The sequence below is a fragment of the Cibotium barometz genome, chromosome 53 (genome assembly GCF_041138505.1).
Source record: "Cibotium barometz isolate CiBa-2024 chromosome 53, ASM4113850v1, whole genome shotgun sequence".
NCBI classification, from domain to species: domain Eukaryota; kingdom Viridiplantae; phylum Streptophyta; class Polypodiopsida; order Cyatheales; family Cibotiaceae; genus Cibotium; species Cibotium barometz.
Window position 1 is genome coordinate 31,451,518 of NC_141098.1, and position 20,701 is coordinate 31,472,218.

Genomic DNA, 20,701 nt, shown 5'->3' on the forward strand with positions numbered 1-20,701 from the left:
TGCCGCCTTAGGAGAGGTAAAGTTCTCTTGTAGGAACACAGCTACTAACGTCACACAGCTGGTTGCTGTAATATGCTGCTGAAGATGGCCTACGTTAGCTTGCAAAGGAACAAGGCAACGCAGCCAGTGGATAAACAGCCGCCAGATGAATGGTTTAGCCGCCTGTAAGAGGAAGGGCGCCTGGCTGCTGTACACAGGCGCCTGGCTGCAGCCTATGTAGGTATTCGCAGCCTATGGAGTGGCGACCAAACGCTTGTAGAGGTGCAGCATGGAAGATTCAGCAACCGCCTGGTAAAGTAAGCGCAGCCATACAGTAGAATATGGCAGCCACCTCTGCGTAGGAAGAGCAGTCTGTAGGAGAAGATAGAGCCGCCTGTAACTATACTCAGCCACCTGTAGAGAGGCAGGCGCAGCCAGCAACCAAGGGTACTGATGCAATCGCCTTCATGAAGAGCATGCGCCAGAGGGAGAGATGGCAACCGCCTGCTGCAAATTCAGTCGCCAGCAGAGAGGAGGCGCAGGTTGGTGAAATAAACGCCTGAAGGAAGCGATTGGTTTTTTTCCACGCTTGAAGGAGGGAGCTTTTAATAATATTCATGTGGAGTTAACCTTAGTGATACCCACGCATGCATGCGGGGGGATTAGTGGGAGTAGGTGACCATGCCCACCCCCACATTCACTTAAAAGTGGGGCTCCCCACCTTGGCCCCAAAGTGGGTGCCCAAAGGGGGTGCCCACTTTTAAATAAATGTGAACACCTAACCTTATAAAACAAAGGGGTTAGAATAAAATATTAAAACAACATGTGTAACATACTTACCACCTGTTCATATGCACTAAAACTCGTCAGAATACAGATCAGACTTCACGACTCACTGGCAGGCGTCCCCGCTCAGTAAGTAACACGTCAAGCAGGCAAACACACAAATACATGTCATGCGAAAACAGTTTCAAACATGCAAAATATGTGTGCATGTGCAAATAGTAACATGGACATATCTCCCGTTCATGGAACATGTACAAAATATCTGTCGGCACAAAACTGGCACGACATAAAAATCTGGTCTTCCTATGGAGTGACAGTCCCATAGGTAAGACAGTTCCAGGCACGAGTTTCCCTATGGTGTGACAGTCCCATAGGCAAAACACGGCACGAATACTGGCTCTTCCATGGCGTGACAGTCCCATGGATCGAACACAGTCCAGGTCATACACGGGTGGCACTGATCTGGCTCCCGTCCATACGACACCATCCTGCTAACACACGGGTGGCACTATTCTGGCTCCCGTCCATGTCAGCAAAATACTGGCCTCTTCACACGAGACACCGGCCTGGCCTCGAGTGAACGAGACGCAAAAACTGGAGATGGACCAAATGGTCGGCCAATTGGTGACATCCCCCCGGGCTTCTAAAGAGTTGACCTCAACTGAAAAGCCTCAAGATATGCCTGCAACAACTGCGGATAATCTGCAAAATAATCCTCATTTACCCATTTGGCATCAATAGGCAAATAATTCTTAAACTTCACAAGGTATCTCCTGGAAAGCTTTCCTGCAGGTAGCTTTCTCTCCTTGTGAAAAACAATCTGTTCTGGCTGGAGGATCTCCTCAAGCTCTTCAATCTCTGGCGGATCTTCTGTGACAGGCTCATCAGGATCTGGCCCCACATATTTCCGAAATAGACTCACATGAAAAGCATTGTGAATCTTCCAATGACTAGGTAAAGCAAGCCTATATGACACTTCATTGATCTTGTGAATCACCTTGAAGGGTCCATAATAGCGAGGAGAAAGCTTAGGATATGATCCTTCTCGTCCTGGCCTCTTCCGAAGCCTAGCCTTCTCAAATTTCAGCAATACCCAATCACCTTCTTTGACTTCCATGTCCCTTCTATGCTTGGCAGCAGCCATTTTATGCTTATCCTGAGATCTTGCTATGGCTGTCCGCACCTGACCAAAGGCAACATCCAAGTCACGAACATATTCATCAGCTGCAAAAATCTCATCCTTAGTACGAAGGATGGGTGGCAAGACCACTCTGCCATAAATAATCTCAAACGGAGCCTTTCCTGTGGAAGCATGGATTGTATTGTTGTAGGCAAACTCAACAAGTGGAAGATACTTCTCCCAAGCATTCTTTTGATCTGCCACATAACACTTCAATAAATCCAACACAGCTGAATTTGCAGCTTCACTTTGGCCATCCGTTTGGGGATGATAAGCTGATGAAAACTCAAGCTTGGTACCCATATTATCAAACAAAGCCCTCCAAAATAGGCTTGTAGTCCTGGGATCTCTATCTCCAACAATGGATTTAGGCATACCATGATGCTTGAAAATATTAGCTTTACCATATGATCAGCTTTAATGGTTTTCTTGACGGGCAAGAAGTGAGCTTGCTTGCTAAACCTGTCCACAATAGTCCAAATAGCATCATTCCCATGCTGGGATCTAGGCAAATCCATAATAAAATCCATCGTGATACTTTCCCAAGGTTGCGAGGGAATAGGCAATGGCTGAAGCAAACCTGGAGGCTTTTGCCTGTCAAATTTCACCTTTTGGCAAGTAATACATGCACGCACATAAGCCTCAATGTCTTTACGCATGCTTGGCCAAAAGAAATACCTCTGAATCATGCGAGTAGTAGGCATAATACCTCTATGACCAGCATAAGGTGGAGCGTGACATTCGTCCATAACCTTTGGACGCAAATCCTTCACCACACATAGGCAATTATCCTTCATGAGATAACCCTCGTTGATAACATAAGAGGCATGTGAATGACCAGCCATCAAATCAGTCCATATATGGCAAAAATCAGCATCCAAATGATACAAATCCCTCATAGCAGATAGATCTCCATGAGAGGCCACTGAGACTGCAGCAACATAAGGCCTCCTAGATAGTGCATCGGCCACCACATTTTTCTTTCCTGGAGTATGTACAATCTGAAAATGAAACATGGAAAGAAAATTTGCCATTCTCATCTGCTTCTCTGAAAGCTTGGTTTGAGATAGAAAGTATCTCAAGCTTTGATGATCTGTCTTGACTACAAATTCAGCCCCAAGAAGGTAGTGTTTCCAAATCTTTAAGGCGTGAATTACAGCCAAGAGCTCTTTCTCATAGATATCCATATGAAGCTCAGCATCATGCAAACGACGGCTCTCGTATGCAATTGCATGCCCTTCTTGATTTAGGACAGCTCCTATGCAATCACCACAAGCATCACATTCAACCACGAATGACTTGTGCAAGTCAGGAACAATCAATACTGGACCACATATGATCGCATGCTTGAGCTGCAAGAAAGCATCCTGTTCCTTTGAAGTCCATTTGAAAGCAGTTTTCTTCTTCGTGAGATCATGTAGAGGAGTGGCAATCATAGCAAAATGCCTTATGAAACGCCTGTAGTACGAACATAATCCCAGAAAACTACGTACTTGATGTACGTTTTGCAATTCGGGCCAATTCCGAATAGTCTCTATCTTTGCAGGATCCATTGTAACTCCATCCTTGGATACAATATGTCCCAGATAATGAATCTCTGAAAGGAAAAACTCACTTTTCTTGGCATTGACGAAAAGTTTATGCTTTCGCAACTCTTCGAACATTGTGACCAAATGAGTTCTGTGTTCCTGCTCATTCTTGGAGAAAACCAAGATATCATCAAAGAAGACTCCTGTAAACTTGCCATGGGGTCGGAATATCCTATCCATCATACGATTAAAAGTAGCAGGAGCATTGGTGAGACCAAAAGGCATTACCAAGAATTCCTATAATCCGAAGGCTGTCCTGAATGCAGTCTTATGGACATCTTGTGGCACCACGCGTATCTGGTGATAACCACTCTTCAAATCAAGTCTGCTAAAGCAAGCTGAGCCATCAAGCTTATCCAAGATATCATCAATACGTGGAATTGGGAATCTGTTCTTGATGGTAAGCTTGTTCAAAGCTCTATAGTCCACACACATACGGAATGATCCGTCCTTCTTTTGAACAAGAAGCACAGGAGAGCAGTAAGGTGAGGAACTGGGCTGAACCAAACCTTTCTCTAAAAGCTCGTTTACCTGCTTCATAATTTCTTCTTGTTGTGCAGCACTCACTCGGTATGCGGGTTTGTTAGGTGGAGAACTACCTGGCACAAGATCTATACGGTGATCTTCGGGCCTTTGGGGAGGTAATTCACCTGGCAATGAGTCAGCAAAACAGTCGTTGAATGCATTAAGAAAATTCAGCCTATCATTAGACATAGCATCCACATTTTGATGATTTGGCACAAGACTATCACGCACAAAAACCAAGTACGCTGAAAGACTCTTTTTCATTGCTTTATTAATTTGGATGTGTGATACAACTGGGATGGAATCCCCTTCTTTGCCAGCATCAATAAAGTGCATGCGGCCTTTATGCATAAAAGAAATCATATTGGACTTGTAGTCTTTGCGGGGCTCAAGCCTATGGTGCCACGGCTTGCCCAACAATACATCACATCCATTCAGTGGAGCAACTAGGAAATGCTCATTATCAAGATAGCCCTGAATATGGATACGCAATTTCCCAATCAAAGGGGTAACCTGCACCTCTTTACCAATAAATGCAGCTTCGGCTTCAATCTGAGGTCCCATGTTTTCAACCTCAATACCCAATGCAGCTGCCATTTGCATAGAGATGAAATTGTCAGTTGCACAGTCATCAAACATAAATAATGCGGGCTGATCCTTGATTTGCCCCCAAGCCTTGCAAACCATACGCTCTTTTGCATCATGACCTGTATTACCTTGCACATCAGGAACTGCATGAACATTTGCTTTGGTGTGCTTGACCTCGTGCTTTGATTTGCGATCTGGGCATTGCCGAAACATGTGGTCTTTGCTACCACAAGAAAAGCATTTTCCATCCTTGGCATATTGCTCTCTTTGCTCCGGGGTTAATCCAAATTTGTTCTTCCTTGGGCCCTGTTCTTTAGATGTGTTATTTTCAGCTTTACCACCCTTGTAAGGTTCCCGGAAGTTCTTTTTAGGTGGCTGTCCACCCTTTTGCTGATTTGGGACAGCCTTGTCCTTCCCCTTGGAACCTCCTTGATCTTGCTTAATCTTGAGCACCAATTGCTCTGTAGCAAGAGCAGAAGCTGTGAGTTGTTGCAACGTATGTTTCGGGTGCAATTCAATACCCGATCTATATGCTGGTTGCAATCCAGAACGAAACTTCCTCTTTCTTTCATCTTCTGAGATTTGCATGAAGGGAGTCACTTCCAGCAACACTTTCCAAAATTTGTTAACATACTGTTGCACACTCTCATTGTCTTTTTGTTCCAGCCTATCCCACTTTTGAGTGAGAGTTTGCTCTGCATTGGGTGGCAAGAACTGAGCATAAAATCTGTCTTTGAATTCCTTCCAAGTAGAGATGGGATCCTTGGTGATCTTTTCGGTGATCCACCAATGAGCAGCACTCCCTTTCAGAAACATGCTAGCATGGCGCACTTTTGATTTTTCTGTAAAGTCCTCATCGCTAAAAGCAATGTCGAACTGTGCCACAAACGCTAACACCTTAGAAGCATCATGTTCACCATGAAAGACATCAAATTTGACAGATTTATCACCTGCTTTGAACTCCTTGAGCTTCCTGGCATGAGGCTCATGGTCTTCTCTTTTTCTTTTCCCCTTATCCAACGGGGTAGCCCTGTCTGCATGGGCTCCATGGGCCGTCATAGAAGCTTCATGGGGCACGGTGGCATGTGCTCCACGAACTCGAAGCTCAGATGCATGTGACTTACCTGCATATGGCATGGTCTCTCCATGAGACAACTCAGAAGGCAAAATTTTTCTGGAAGTAGACCTGTCACCATGAGATACATATCTTGCATGCATGTGACTTTCGTGCCCTCCATGAGCACTGGCATACATATATCTATCGGGCTTAGTGCCTTGGGGAGAGGATGCATGTCGAGAGGTGACAGTCACCTCTTCCTTTTGCATAAAAGATTTCAGCCTCTGGGATGCGGGATCTCCATGCTTCAAACGAGGTGGATTTCTGAATTTCAGCTCTCCGTCATCCCCCTCTTTGATATCACCTTTGCGAAGGAGATAGGCAAGTGCCAACTCCCTTGGTTTCTTACCCACTTCACGAGCCATTGATTCAAAGGTTACATCAACCATAGCATCAGCCTTCCTGGCTTCAATAGCACTTTGTAGGTGGGGATCTTCATGCAAGAACTTTAACTCTTGCTCTTGAGCCTGCAAAAGTTTTCTCATATGTTCCATTTCAGCCCTCATAGCATCAGGCTCTTGTTCAAGCATAACTGTCTTTCCTGGAGACAGTTGACCCTTGGATTCACTATCAAGAACCCTTTCAAGGGGCTTGTGCCTACCACGCAGGGCATCAGACCCACGAGAAGCACTAGATGGACCCCTCGAATTAGGCACTTCCAAAGGGTTGCCTTGGCTGTCCATTGTGTTTTAAGTTTGCTAAAAGCGGGATGTCCAGTACACAGGTTCGTTTCCCCACTAGGAAGAGGGAAACAACCGTGCTCTGATACCAATGAAACCGATCCCGTCAAGTGGGAAAGACTCCGTTGGACACCCACACGCTTAATAGCACAACTTTAAAACCACAAATTTGAAATGGACAACTTAAAACAACTTGAAATTTTAAATGAAATGAAATGGAAAGATGGACACCAGCACTGGGGCCGGAACGGGCCGACCCCCCCCTCAATATATGATATATTTATTGGGAGTATTTAATGAATACAATGCTCCATGGGTTCCAAGAACCAGATAATGTCCATGTACATATGAAAACAGTACCAAACAAGTAGGCTCGAATTTCGATGTAGAAGCTCGAAGCAGAACGACCACTAGTGTGGTCCAATCTCTACGGTCCTGTGCTTTCACTGGACTCCACGGAGAGCGCCCCACTGGTGTTCCGAGACCACGCACAAACAGGCGCTCTCGTACTAACGCCTGGCTCTCCCGATCTCAGCACCTTTGGACCGAGGTTCTCCAATAAAGCTTGGACAACCCGGCACCGAACGGGTGTGGCCGTAGAAGGATGAATCCCTTCTCAGATTTAAACATAAAATGCTTTACTCAAATCTGAAAATCACTTACTTGTAGTTGGTTGATGGAAGACCAAAACTTGTGGTGTTTGTGTAGACTTTGAAACCACCCAAGAGATGTGAAGACTTCTTGTAGCCGCCAATGGAAAAGAAGTACAACCTTTAACCAAAAAGAAGATGGAGCTGCCGCCTTAGGAGAGGTAAAGTTCTCTTGTAGGAACACAGCTACTAACGTCACACAGCTGGTTGCTGTAATATGCTGCTGAAGATGGCCTACGTTAGCTTGCAAAGGAACAAGGCAACGCAGCCAGTGGATAAACAGCCACCAGATGAATGGTTTAGCCGCCTGTAAGAGGAAGGGCGCCTGGCTGCTGTACACAGGCGCCTGGCTGCAGCCTATGTAGGTATTCGCAGCCTATGGAGTGGCGACCAAACGCTTGTAGAGGTGCAGCATGGAAGATTCAGCAACCGCCTGGTAAAGTAAGCGCAGCCATACAGTAGAATATGGCAGCCACCTCTGCGTAGGAAGAGCAGTCTGTAGGAGAAGATAGAGCCGCCTGTAACTATACTCAGCCACCTGTAGAGAGGCAGGCGCAGCCAGCAACCAAGGGTACTGATGCAATCGCCTTCATGAAGAGCATGCGCCAGAGGGAGAGATGGCAACCGCCTGCTGCAAATTCAGTCGCCAGCAGAGAGGAGGCGCAGGTTGGTGAAATAAACGCCTGAAGGAAGCGATTGGTTTTTTTCCACGCTTGAAGGAGGGAGCTTTTAATAATATTCATGTGGAGTTAACCTTAGTGATACCCACGCATGCATGTGGGGGGATTAGTGGGAGTAGGTGACCATGCCCACCCCCACATTCACTTAAAAGTGGGGCTCCCCACCTTGGCCCCAAAGTGGGTGCCCAAAGGGGGTGCCCACTTTTAAATAAATGTGAACACCTAACCTTATAAAACAAAGGGGTTAGAATAAAATATTAAAACAACATGTGTAACATACTTACCACCTGTTCATATGCACTAAAACTCGTCAGAATACAGAGCAGACTTCACGACTCACTGGCAGGCGTCCCCGCTCAGTAAGTAACACGTCAAGCAGGCAAACACACAAATACATGTCATGCGAAAACAGTTTCAAACATGCAAAATATGTGTGCATGTGCAAATAGTAACATGGACATATCTCCCGTTCATGGAACATGTACAAAATATCTGTCGGCACAAAACTGGCACGACATAAAAATCTGGTCTTCCTATGGAGTGACAGTCCCATAGGTAAGACAGTTCCAGGCACGAGTTTCCCTATGGTGTGACAGTCCCATAGGCAAAACACGGCACGAATACTGGCTCTTCCATGGCGTGACAGTCCCATGGATCGAACACAGTCCAGGTCATACACGGGTGGCACTGATCTGGCCCCCGTCCATACGACACCATCCTGCTAACACACGGGTGGCACTATTCTGGCTCCCGTCCATGTCAGCAAAATACTGGCCTCTTCACACGAGACACCGGCCTGGCCTCGAGTGAACGAGACGCAAAAACTGGAGATGGACCAAATGGTCGGCCAATTGGTGACATCCCCCCGGGCTTCTAAAGAGTTGACCTCAACTGAAAAGCCTCAAGATATGCCTGCAACAACTGCGGATAATCTGCAAAATAATCCTCATTTACCCATTTGGCATCAATAGGCAAATAATTCTTAAACTTCACAAGGTATCTCCTGGAAAGCTTTCCTGCAGGTAGCTTTCTCTCCTTGTGAAAAACAATCTGTTCTGGCTGGAGGATCTCCTCAAGCTCTTCAATCTCTGGCGGATCTTCTGTGACAGGCTCATCAGGATCTGGCCCCACATATTTCCGAAATAGACTCACATGAAAAGCATTGTGAATCTTCCAATGACTAGGTAAAGCAAGCCTATATGACACTTCATTGATCTTGTGAATCACCTTGAAGGGTCCATAATAGCGAGGAGAAAGCTTAGGATATGATCCTTCTCGTCCTGGCCTCTTCCGAAGCCTAGCCTTCTCAAATTTCAGCAATACCCAATCACCTTCTTTGACTTCCATGTCCCTTCTATGCTTGGCAGCAGCCATTTTATGCTTATCCTGAGATCTTGCTATGGCTGTCCGCACCTGACCAAAGGCAACATCCAAGTCACGAACATATTCATCAGCTGCAAAAATCTCATCCTTAGTACGAAGGATGGGTGGCAAGACCACTCTGCCATAAATAATCTCAAACGGAGCCTTTCCTGTGGAAGCATGGATTGTATTGTTGTAGGCAAACTCAACAAGTGGAAGATACTTCTCCCAAGCATTCTTTTGATCTGCCACATAACACTTCAATAAATCCAACACAGCTGAATTTGCAGCTTCACTTTGGCCATCCGTTTGGGGATGATAAGCTGATGAAAACTCAAGCTTGGTACCCATATTATCAAACAAAGCCCTCCAAAATAGGCTTGTAGTCCTGGGATCTCTATCTCCAACAATGGATTTAGGCATACCATGATGCTTGAAAATATTAGCTTTACCATATGATCAGCTTTAATGGTTTTCTTGACGGGCAAGAAGTGAGCTTGCTTGCTAAACCTGTCCACAATAGTCCAAATAGCATCATTCCCATGCTGGGATCTAGGCAAATCCATAATAAAATCCATCGTGATACTTTCCCAAGGTTGCGAGGGAATAGGCAATGGCTGAAGCAAACCTGGAGGCTTTTGCCTGTCAAATTTCACCTTTTGGCAAGTAATACATGCACGCACATAAGCCTCAATGTCTTTACGCATGCTTGGCCAAAAGAAATACCTCTGAATCATGCGAGTAGTAGGCATAATACCTCTATGACCAGCATAAGGTGGAGCGTGACATTCGTCCATAACCTTTGGACGCAAATCCTTCACCACACATAGGCAATTATCCTTCATGAGATAACCCTCGTTGATAACATAAGAGGCATGTGAATGACCAGCCATCAAATCAGTCCATATATGGCAAAAATCAGCATCCAAATGATACAAATCCCTCATAGCAGATAGATCTCCATGAGAGGCCACTGAGACTGCAGCAACATAAGGCCTCCTAGATAGTGCATCGGCCACCACATTTTTCTTTCCTGGAGTATGTACAATCTGAAAATGAAACATGGAAAGAAAATTTGCCATTCTCATCTGCTTCTCTGAAAGCTTGGTTTGAGATAGAAAGTATCTCAAGCTTTGATGATCTGTCTTGACTACAAATTCAGCCCCAAGAAGGTAGTGTTTCCAAATCTTTAAGGCGTGAATTACAGCCAAGAGCTCTTTCTCATAGATATCCATATGAAGCTCAGCATCATGCAAACGACGGCTCTCGTATGCAATTGCATGCCCTTCTTGATTTAGGACAGCTCCTATGCAATCACCACAAGCATCACATTCAACCACGAATGACTTGTGCAAGTCAGGAACAATCAATACTGGACCACATATGATCGCATGCTTGAGCTGCAAGAAAGCATCCTGTTCCTTTGAAGTCCATTTGAAAGCAGTTTTCTTCTTCGTGAGATCATGTAGAGGAGTGGCAATCATAGCAAAATGCCTTATGAAACGCCTGTAGTACGAACATAATCCCAGAAAACTACGTACTTGATGTACGTTTTGCAATTCGGGCCAATTCCGAATAGTCTCTATCTTTGCAGGATCCATTGTAACTCCATCCTTGGATACAATATGTCCCAGATAATGAATCTCTGAAAGGAAAAACTCACTTTTCTTGGCATTGACGAAAAGTTTATGCTTTCGCAACTCTTCGAACATTGTGACCAAATGAGTTCTGTGTTCCTGCTCATTCTTGGAGAAAACCAAGATATCATCAAAGAAGACTCCTGTAAACTTGCCATGGGGTCGGAATATCCTATCCATCATACGATTAAAAGTAGCAGGAGCATTGGTGAGACCAAAAGGCATTACCAAGAATTCATATAATCCGAAGGCTGTCCTGAATGCAGTCTTATGGACATCTTGTGGCACCACGCGTATCTGGTGATAACCACTCTTCAAATCAAGTCTGCTAAAGCAAGCTGAGCCATCAAGCTTATCCAAGATATCATCAATACGTGGAATTGGGAATCTGTTCTTGATGGTAAGCTTGTTCAAAGCTCTATAGTCCACACACATACGGAATGATCCGTCCTTCTTTTGAACAAGAAGCACAGGAGAGCAGTAAGGTGAGGAACTGGGCTGAACCAAACCTTTCTCTAAAAGCTCGTTTACCTGCTTCATAATTTCTTCTTGTTGTGCAGCACTCACTCGGTATGCGGGTTTGTTAGGTGGAGAACTACCTGGCACAAGATCTATACGGTGATCTTCGGGCCTTTGGGGAGGTAATTCACCTGGCAATGAGTCAGCAAAACAGTCGTTGAATGCATTAAGAAAATTCAGCCTATCATTAGACATAGCATCCACATTTTGATGATTTGGCACAAGACTATCACGCACAAAAACCAAGTACGCTGAAAGACTCTTTTTCATTGCTTTATTAATTTGGATGTGTGATACAACTGGGATGGAATCCCCTTCTTTGCCAGCATCAATAAAGTGCATGCGGCCTTTATGCATAAAAGAAATCATATTGGACTTGTAGTCTTTGCGGGGCTCAAGCCTATGGTGCCACGGCTTGCCCAACAATACATCACATCCATTCAGTGGAGCAACTAGGAAATGCTCATTATCAAGATAGCCCTGAATATGGATACGCAATTTCCCAATCAAAGGGGTAACCTGCACCTCTTTACCAATAAATGCAGCTTCGGCTTCAATCTGAGGTCCCATGTTTTCAACCTCAATACCCAATGCAGCTGCCATTTGCATAGAGATGAAATTGTCAGTTGCACAGTCATCAAACATAAATAATGCGGGCTGATCCTTGATTTGCCCCCAAGCCTTGCAAACCATACGCTCTTTTGCATCATGACCTGTATTACCTTGCACATCAGGAACTGCATGAACATTTGCTTTGGTGTGCTTGACCTCGTGCTTTGATTTGCGATCTGGGCATTGCCGAAACATGTGGTCTTTGCTACCACAAGAAAAGCATTTTCCATCCTTGGCATATTGCTCTCTTTGCTCCGGGGTTAATCCAAATTTGTTCTTCCTTGGGCCCTGTTCTTTAGATGTGTTATTTTCAGCTTTACCACCCTTGTAAGGTTCCCGGAAGTTCTTTTTAGGTGGCTGTCCACCCTTTTGCTGATTTGGGACAGCCTTGTCCTTCCCCTTGGAACCTCCTTGATCTTGCTTAATCTTGAGCACCAATTGCTCTGTAGCAAGAGCAGAAGCTGTGAGTTGTTGCAACGTATGTTTCGGGTGCAATTCAATACCCGATCTATATGCTGGTTGCAATCCAGAACGAAACTTCCTCTTTCTTTCATCTTCTGAGATTTGCATGAAGGGAGTCACTTCCAGCAACACTTTCCAAAATTTGTTAACATACTGTTGCACACTCTCATTGTCTTTTTGTTCCAGCCTATCCCACTTTTGAGTGAGAGTTTGCTCTGCATTGGGTGGCAAGAACTGAGCATAAAATCTGTCTTTGAATTCCTTCCAAGTAGAGATGGGATCCTTGGTGATCTTTTCGGTGATCCACCAATGAGCAGCACTCCCTTTCAGAAACATGCTAGCATGGCGCACTTTTGATTTTTCTGTAAAGTCCTCATCGCTAAAAGCAATGTCGAACTGTGCCACAAACGCTAACACCTTAGAAGCATCATGTTCACCATGAAAGACATCAAATTTGACAGATTTATCACCTGCTTTGAACTCCTTGAGCTTCCTGGCATGAGGCTCATGGTCTTCTCTTTTTCTTTTCCCCTTATCCAACGGGGTAGCCCTGTCTGCATGGGCTCCATGGGCCGTCATAGAAGAAGCTTCATGGGGCACGGTGGCATGTGCTCCACGAACTCGAAGCTCAGATGCATGTGACTTACCTGCATATGGCATGGTCTCTCCATGAGACAACTCAGAAGGCAAAATTTTTCTGGAAGTAGACCTGTCACCATGAGATACATATCTTGCATGCATGTGACTTTCGTGCCCTCCATGAGCACTGGCATACATATATCTATCGGGCTTAGTGCCTTGGGGAGAGGATGCATGTCGAGAGGTGACAGTCACCTCTTCCTTTTGCATAAAAGATTTCAGCCTCTGGGATGCGGGATCTCCATGCTTCAAACGAGGTGGATTTCTGAATTTCAGCTCTCCGTCATCCCCCTCTTTGATATCACCTTTGCGAAGGAGATAGGCAAGTGCCAACTCCCTTGGTTTCTTACCCACTTCACGAGCCATTGATTCAAAGGTTACATCAACCATAGCATCAGCCTTCCTGGCTTCAATAGCACTTTGTAGGTGGGGATCTTCATGCAAGAACTTTAACTCTTGCTCTTGAGCCTGCAAAAGTTTTCTCATATGTTCCATTTCAGCCCTCATAGCATCAGGCTCTTGTTCAAGCATAACTGTCTTTCCTGGAGACAGTTGACCCTTGGATTCACTATCAAGAACCCTTTCAAGGGGCTTGTGCCTACCACGCAGGGCATCAGACCCACGAGAAGCACTAGATGGACCCCTCGAATTAGGCACTTCCAAAGGGTTGCCTTGGCTGTCCATTGTGTTTTAAGTTTGCTAAAAGCGGGATGTCCAGTACACAGGTTCGTTTCCCCACTAGGAAGAGGGAAACAACCGTGCTCTGATACCAATGAAACCGATCCCGTCAAGTGGGAAAGACTCCGTTGGACACCCACACGCTTAATAGCACAACTTTAAAACCACAAATTTGAAATGGACAACTTAAAACAACTTGAAATTTTAAATGAAATGAAATGGAAAGATGGACACCAGCACTGGGGCCGGAACGGGCCGACCCCCCCCTCAATATATGATATATTTATTGGGAGTATTTAATGAATACAATGCTCCATGGGTTCCAAGAACCAGATAATGTCCATGTACATATGAAAACAGTACCAAACAAGTAGGCTCGAATTTCGATGTAGAAGCTCGAAGCAGAACGACCACTAGTGTGGTCCAATCTCTACGGTCCTGTGCTTTCACTGGACTCCGCGGAGAGCGCCCCACTGGTGTTCCGAGACCACGCACAAACAGGCGCTCTCGTACTAACGCCTGGCTCTCCCGATCTCAGCACCTTTGGACCGAGGTTCTCCAATAAAGCTTGGACAACCCGGCACCGAACGGGTGTGGCCGTAGAAGGATGAATCCCTTCTCAGATTTAAACATAAAATGCTTTACTCAAATCTGAAAATCACTTACTTGTAGTTGGTTGATGGAAGACCAAAACTTGTGGTGTTTGTGTAGACTTTGAAACCACCCAAGAGATGTGAAGACTTCTTGTAGCCGCCAATGGAAAAGAAGTACAACCTTTAACCAAAAAGAAGATGGAGCTGCCGCCTTAGGAGAGGTAAAGTTCTCTTGTAGGAACACAGCTACTAACGTCACACAGCTGGTTGCTGTAATATGCTGCTGAAGATGGCCTACGTTAGCTTGCAAAGGAACAAGGCAACGCAGCCAGTGGATAAACAGCCGCCAGATGAATGGTTTAGCCGCCTGTAAGAGGAAGGGCGCCTGGCTGCTGTACACAGGCGCCTGGCTGCAGCCTATGTAGGTATTCGCAGCCTATGGAGTGGCGACCAAACGCTTGTAGAGGTGCAGCATGGAAGATTCAGCAACCGCCTGGTAAAGTAAGCGCAGCCATACAGTAGAATATGGCAGCCACCTCTGCGTAGGAAGAGCAGTCTGTAGGAGAAGATAGAGCCGCCTGTAACTATACTCAGCCACCTGTAGAGAGGCAGGCGCAGCCAGCAACCAAGGGTACTGATGCAATCGCCTTCATGAAGAGCATGCGCCAGAGGGAGAGATGGCAACCGCCTGCTGCAAATTCAGTCGCCAGCAGAGAGGAGGCGCAGGTTGGTGAAATAAACGCCTGAAGGAAGCGATTGGTTTTTTTCCACGCTTGAAGGAGGGAGCTTTTAATAATATTCATGTGGAGTTAACCTTAGTGATACCCACGCATGCATGTGGGGGGATTAGTGGGAGTAGGTGACCATGCCCACCCCCACATTCACTTAAAAGTGGGGCTCCCCACCTTGGCCCCAAAGTGGGTGCCCAAAGGGGGTGCCCACTTTTAAATAAATGTGAACACCTAACCTTATAAAACAAAGGGGTTAGAATAAAATATTAAAACAACATGTGTAACATACTTACCACCTGTTCACATGCACTAAAACTCGTCAGAATACAGAGCAGACTTCACGACTCACTGGCAGGCGTCCCCGCTCAGTAAGTAACACGTCAAGCAGGCAAACACACAAATACATGTCATGCGAAAACAGTTTCAAACATGCAAAATATGTGTGCATGTGCAAATAGTAACATGGACATATCTCCCGTTCATGGAACATGTACAAAATATCTGTCGGCACAAAACTGGCACGACATAAAAATCTGGTCTTCCTATGGAGTGACAGTCCCATAGGTAAGACACAGTTCCAGGCACGAGTTTCCCTATGGTGTGACAGTCCCATAGGCAAAACACGGCACGAATACTGGCTCTTCCATGGCGTGACAGTCCCATGGATCGAACACAGTCCAGGTCATACACGGGTGGCACTGATCTGGCTCCCGTCCATACGACACCATCCTGCTAACACACGGGTGGCACTATTCTGGCTCCCGTCCATGTCAGCAAAATACTGGCCTCTTCACACGAGACACCGGCCTGGCCTCAAGTGAACGAGACGCAAAAATTGGAGATGGACCAAATGGTCGCCCAATTGGTGACACCAGATTTAGGGTGTTTACCACCTTTTATGAAGGCAGCCTAGGGCTGTAGCAAAGTACCCTTTTTGTACCATATGAAATATACTGAATTTCCAGCACATCTCTCTCTCTCTCTACTCTCTCTCTATATCTGCGTTTTGCATCAGCATGTTGCAAGTAGTGTTTAGGGCTGAAAGAAGACTCCCAGAGCTTCTGCGCGTTACATGATCCTTGTGAGCCAGTTGATGCCTCTTTGTACCGGAAGCTAGTTAGTTCATTGATCTGGTTGCTGAACACCAGATTGGACTTGAGCTTTCCTGTGGGGCTGTTGAGCTCGTTTATGCAGACGTCGTTGAAGTCTCATTGGGATGCAGGATTGCGGATCTTGCGGTAGGGTACGAAGGATCTTGGACTCTTCTACACCACGTGAGGTGAAACGAAGGAACGAGTTTGACTCCAAGGTTGGAGTGACTCACATTGGGGAGGGGATCCAGACACGAGGAGATCTACATCAGGCTACAGTTTTACCCTCGGCTCAGGAGCTGTTTCATGGAGCAGCAAGTGGCAGCCAACTATTGCCTTGTCGTTGACAGAGGTAGAGTACCGATCTGCTTGTGGTGTTGCTTGCGAGGTTGTGTGGCTGTGGAGGTTGCTTGGCGAGATTGGGTTTGCACAGAAGGAGCTCATGGTCATCCAATGCGATAACCAAAGCTGTATCGCTATTACTCGGAACCCGGTCTTCCATGCTCGGACCAAGCACATAGAGATACAATATCACTTTCTTCGTGCGAAGATCTTGGCTGGTGACATCTTGCTTCTTTATTGTTCGACGGAGGACAATACGGCGGACCTCTTCACGAAGTCTCTACCTCAGGCTATGCTCCGACGGCACTCCAGCTCACTGGGGTTGGTTTCACATCCAGGAGCTGAGAGGGGGTGTTAGCAGTCATCTCCTGTCTGTACACTATGTCAGGGCCTGTGTTGTGGGTGTGCCCGCCCGTATTTAGTGTCTTCCCAGTTTTCCTCACTCTCCGTATTTTTTCCCTATTTTTCTGGAGCTATGTATGGGCTGTCGGCTGCCCCAGATGTTGGCCGACTGTGTCTTCTCTACCTGACTTGTGTCCTGTAGTCTTGGCCGATTGCATGTACCTGGCCGACCAGGTATTTGTTGGTCTAGGTGGCAGTCGTGAGTAGCTAGGCTGCTGTCGGCTTGTTTATGGGCTGGCCGACCAGCAGCCAGGGGCCATATAAAATGGCCCCTTGCCCCCACACTCCATCATGTATATTTTTTGAGATTTATTGGTATATATAGTATAGTTACATAGCTTCTCTCTCTCTCTTTCATCTGTATATTGCTCTCCACAGCAATTGTCTTCATTTCTGCTATGCATTCTGACAGTTCGATCCTTTAACTTGCCCCAAACCTTGCATAAAATGATGCTCTTTGGCTCATGTGCAGTATTAATTACCCTGTACATCGGATATAACATTTTTTGCATCCTACACGTTATTCCTTTTGGCATTCTGGGGGCATTGAGATTTCATGTGATCCTTGCTCCCACTTAAGAAGCACTTCCCCTCTTTCATGCAGTCAAAAATGTGATGTTTGGACAGCTTAGGATCATCCTTTTTACCCCCCGGCTTCTTTTCAGAGCCCCCCTTTTGCATCCTTGGACTCATCGGGCATAAACTTAGGTGGTTGTTCACTCCTTTTCTGCACATTTCCAGCTCTGAATTTTTCCTTGTATGAGCTAAATTCTTGTCTTTTTGATGCTCCCTTGCCATGTAGTTCCTTAGAAATAGTAGCTGAATATATCAACTCGTGTAAAGTGGTGTGGGGATACACTGCAAGGCTCTTCTGGATGATTCGTTGCAGCCCTGACTCAAATTTTCTTTTCTTCTCATCCTCACTAATCGTCATGAAAGGTGTGACCTTGAGAAGATTCTGCCAAAACTTTGAGACATATGAGGAAACGGACTCACCTTCATCCTGTGTTAGCCAATTCCATTCCTTTCGTACATCTTTTTCGAAGTCCTTTCGTACATCTTTTTCGAAGTGAGGAGGAATGAACTGATCATAGAGTTGCTCCTTGAAAGTACTCCACGTACGAGCAACGGTTCTATCCAAGAGCTTTGCCATCCACCAATCACTTGCAGTCTATTTAAGATGCATTTCCACATGCCTGAGCATAGATTTCTCTGTGAAGTCCTTAGTGCAAAAGGCTATTTCAAATTGCCTTATGAATGCAAGTGCCTTGGTGGTATCCAGCTGTCCATTATAGCTCTCGAATTTTATGTCCTTGTCCCTCGACTTGAACTCTTTGGTCTTCTTGCCGAGCCGAGCATCCCGTCTCTCTTGTTCATCATCCCTATCGACATGTCTACGATGGCGGCGATGTCCAGCCCTAGGGCTGTTTTCCCGTGCAAAACCCCTCCACTTGGGATGGAACTCTAGGAGCATGAACATACCTAGATGGTGGAGATATCACTGACAATGCATTAAGATCTTCCGCATCTCTCATATGGGCTGAAAACCCTTCATCATCTGCCCGGGCTGCATGTCGATATACATCATTCCCTCGGGCTGCATGCCCTCTCATAACAATTGCGTGGGCTACATGCCCTCTCATAACATTTGTTCTGGCTGCATGCCCACTCACATCACTTGCTTGGGTTGCATGCCCTCTCACATCACTGTTTTGGGCTGCATGTCCTCTCACATCATCAGAATTCCCTTCACGGGATTGCTTGCGAGGTTGCCGTGTGAAGACCCACTTGCCCTCATCATCGGAAACAACATTGCCACGGCTTTTCAAATAAGCAACAGCCATCTCACAAGGTTTCTCAATCCCCATCTGTGACAATTGCATTAAAAGTGACCACATTTGCCTTAACTTGAGACTTGGACTCAATAACCCTCTATACATCCGGGTCCCTTTGCAAGGCACGGAGCTCTTCAAGCTCATTCATCAAAGCATCAAGATCCTGCTGATCTTCAGCCCTCTAGCAGATAACGGTGGATCATTATCCCCCCTTTTATGGTTAGATTACCAAAAAGGAGTCTCCTTTAGATACAACCTTGTGGGTGCCCAGGGATTCTCCACTGGCTAGCACTTGATTCTTCCAGTACAATATGAAAACAAAAGCAAAACATATGCTGAATTTGATGCTCATCCTTAGAATAAGAGAGCTTTCCCGGCTTGGAGCACATGCAGGACAACCATGGACAGCCCATAGCATTCCCACATCAGCCTGGGACAGCCCTGTAACTCCATCTTCCATGTGCTTGGCTCACATAGCAAATCAACCAGCCTTGAGGGGCTGTTTTCAGCAGTCGACCAGCTCTCAGTAGCCACAGGAAAAGTAGACCAGCAGAAGTTTACATGCCGGAAGGTCAGCAGAGGATGTCTCCCACACAAATCAACCAGCTCTTATCCTCTTCCAGATTTCCTGGCCAGCAGCTTTTCAGGGCTGTAAACAGCCGGCTAGTAGCAGAGAAATCTCCAGAAGAAGTCGACCAGCTTTCTCCTCACACTTGGTTGATATCTGTCGTGGTGGATGGCGGTAGAAGGCTCCAGATCTGGTCAACCAGCTCTCTTGTGCACCAGAAAAGCATGCGCATGTCCAAACTCGAGCTTCTCCGCCAATAATAACTCAAGCGTGTGCTTTTTAGGTCCAGGAGGGGGCGCCTACATGCAGATGACTCAAATCAGGTCCAATGCCCACCTTTTGGCTGCCACATGCAGTAAAAAAGTCCTGCCCAGTGTGAATGACTTATAAGTTGTCTGGTCACTTATAAGTGAGTGTGGACTTGCACTAATAAATATTAGTATGTGAAATCATAAAGCTGTAAATTGGGTTTTTAGGGACACTTACCACTTGCAAAACACATGTAGACCACCTGTCAATTCCAAATAGGTGTGCACATACATGTCCATAGGATGCTTAGACGACCCCGGCCCCATGAACAACACAGGTAGTAATCTCAGGCACTGTATAGGCAAACAAGACAAGTCATCCAAATATAAAATCAAAGTCATGTACACACATGAGTGCAGCTAGACTGGAAGAAACACCCATCTGCTCAGTTGTATCAAGTAAAGTGTTCAGGGCTTCAGGATCCTTCCGGAATCTTCCCAAAACATAAATACAGAAGATCACGAGGATAGCTAGTCCCGGAAAATCACATGATGTCAGGCTCCATGAGCCATACATGTACTGTCATGTCATGTCAGGCTTCTTGAGCCATACAAACACACCATGTTAGGCTCCATATGCCATACAAACACACCATGTCAGGCTCCACAAGCCATACATGTATGTCATGGTAGGCTCCATATGCCACACATGAACAACAGAAATTAGAAGCAATGAGGAATTTTGTGACAGTCTCTTGTAGTGATGCCCTATCAACTACTTATTTGCTGTACTAATTCTGTCTATTTGCTACTTCCCTTAGTGCTAGGCTTCATTATGGTTGAGTCAGCCTTGCATCTCCGGAGGTTTGATAGAAACTTAGTACGAGGGGCTTTGTGTGAATATATGCTCTTTATGTGTGTGTGTGTGTATGTGTGTGGAGTGCGTGTGTGAGAGCATATCTTGATACATTGTTCTACACCCACTATTGGGCACTGATGATGTTAGTGGGCATGTCGTAGTATCTAGTCCATACTATGCATAGTGGAGTTGATAGTTATGTAGTCTTGTGGGTGGATTACCATGAGTATATAACATGACGTTCCTATAAGGTGAATTTGGGCATGTTCCTAGATTCATCGAGGTATATGATAGTGCCTTGGAGACCAACTCCTTTTCAAGAATGACCTCATCAGTGTCAAGCAACTGC

At 45.8% G+C, this 20,701-nt stretch overlaps 1 protein-coding gene across 1 annotated transcript in view; it reads left to right on the plus strand.

Annotated features, from left to right (window-relative positions):
• Nucleotides 1-20,701, plus strand: part of LOC147608525 (uncharacterized) — an 81,412-nt gene that overhangs the window by 33,752 nt on the left and 26,959 nt on the right. The window lies entirely within an intron of this gene.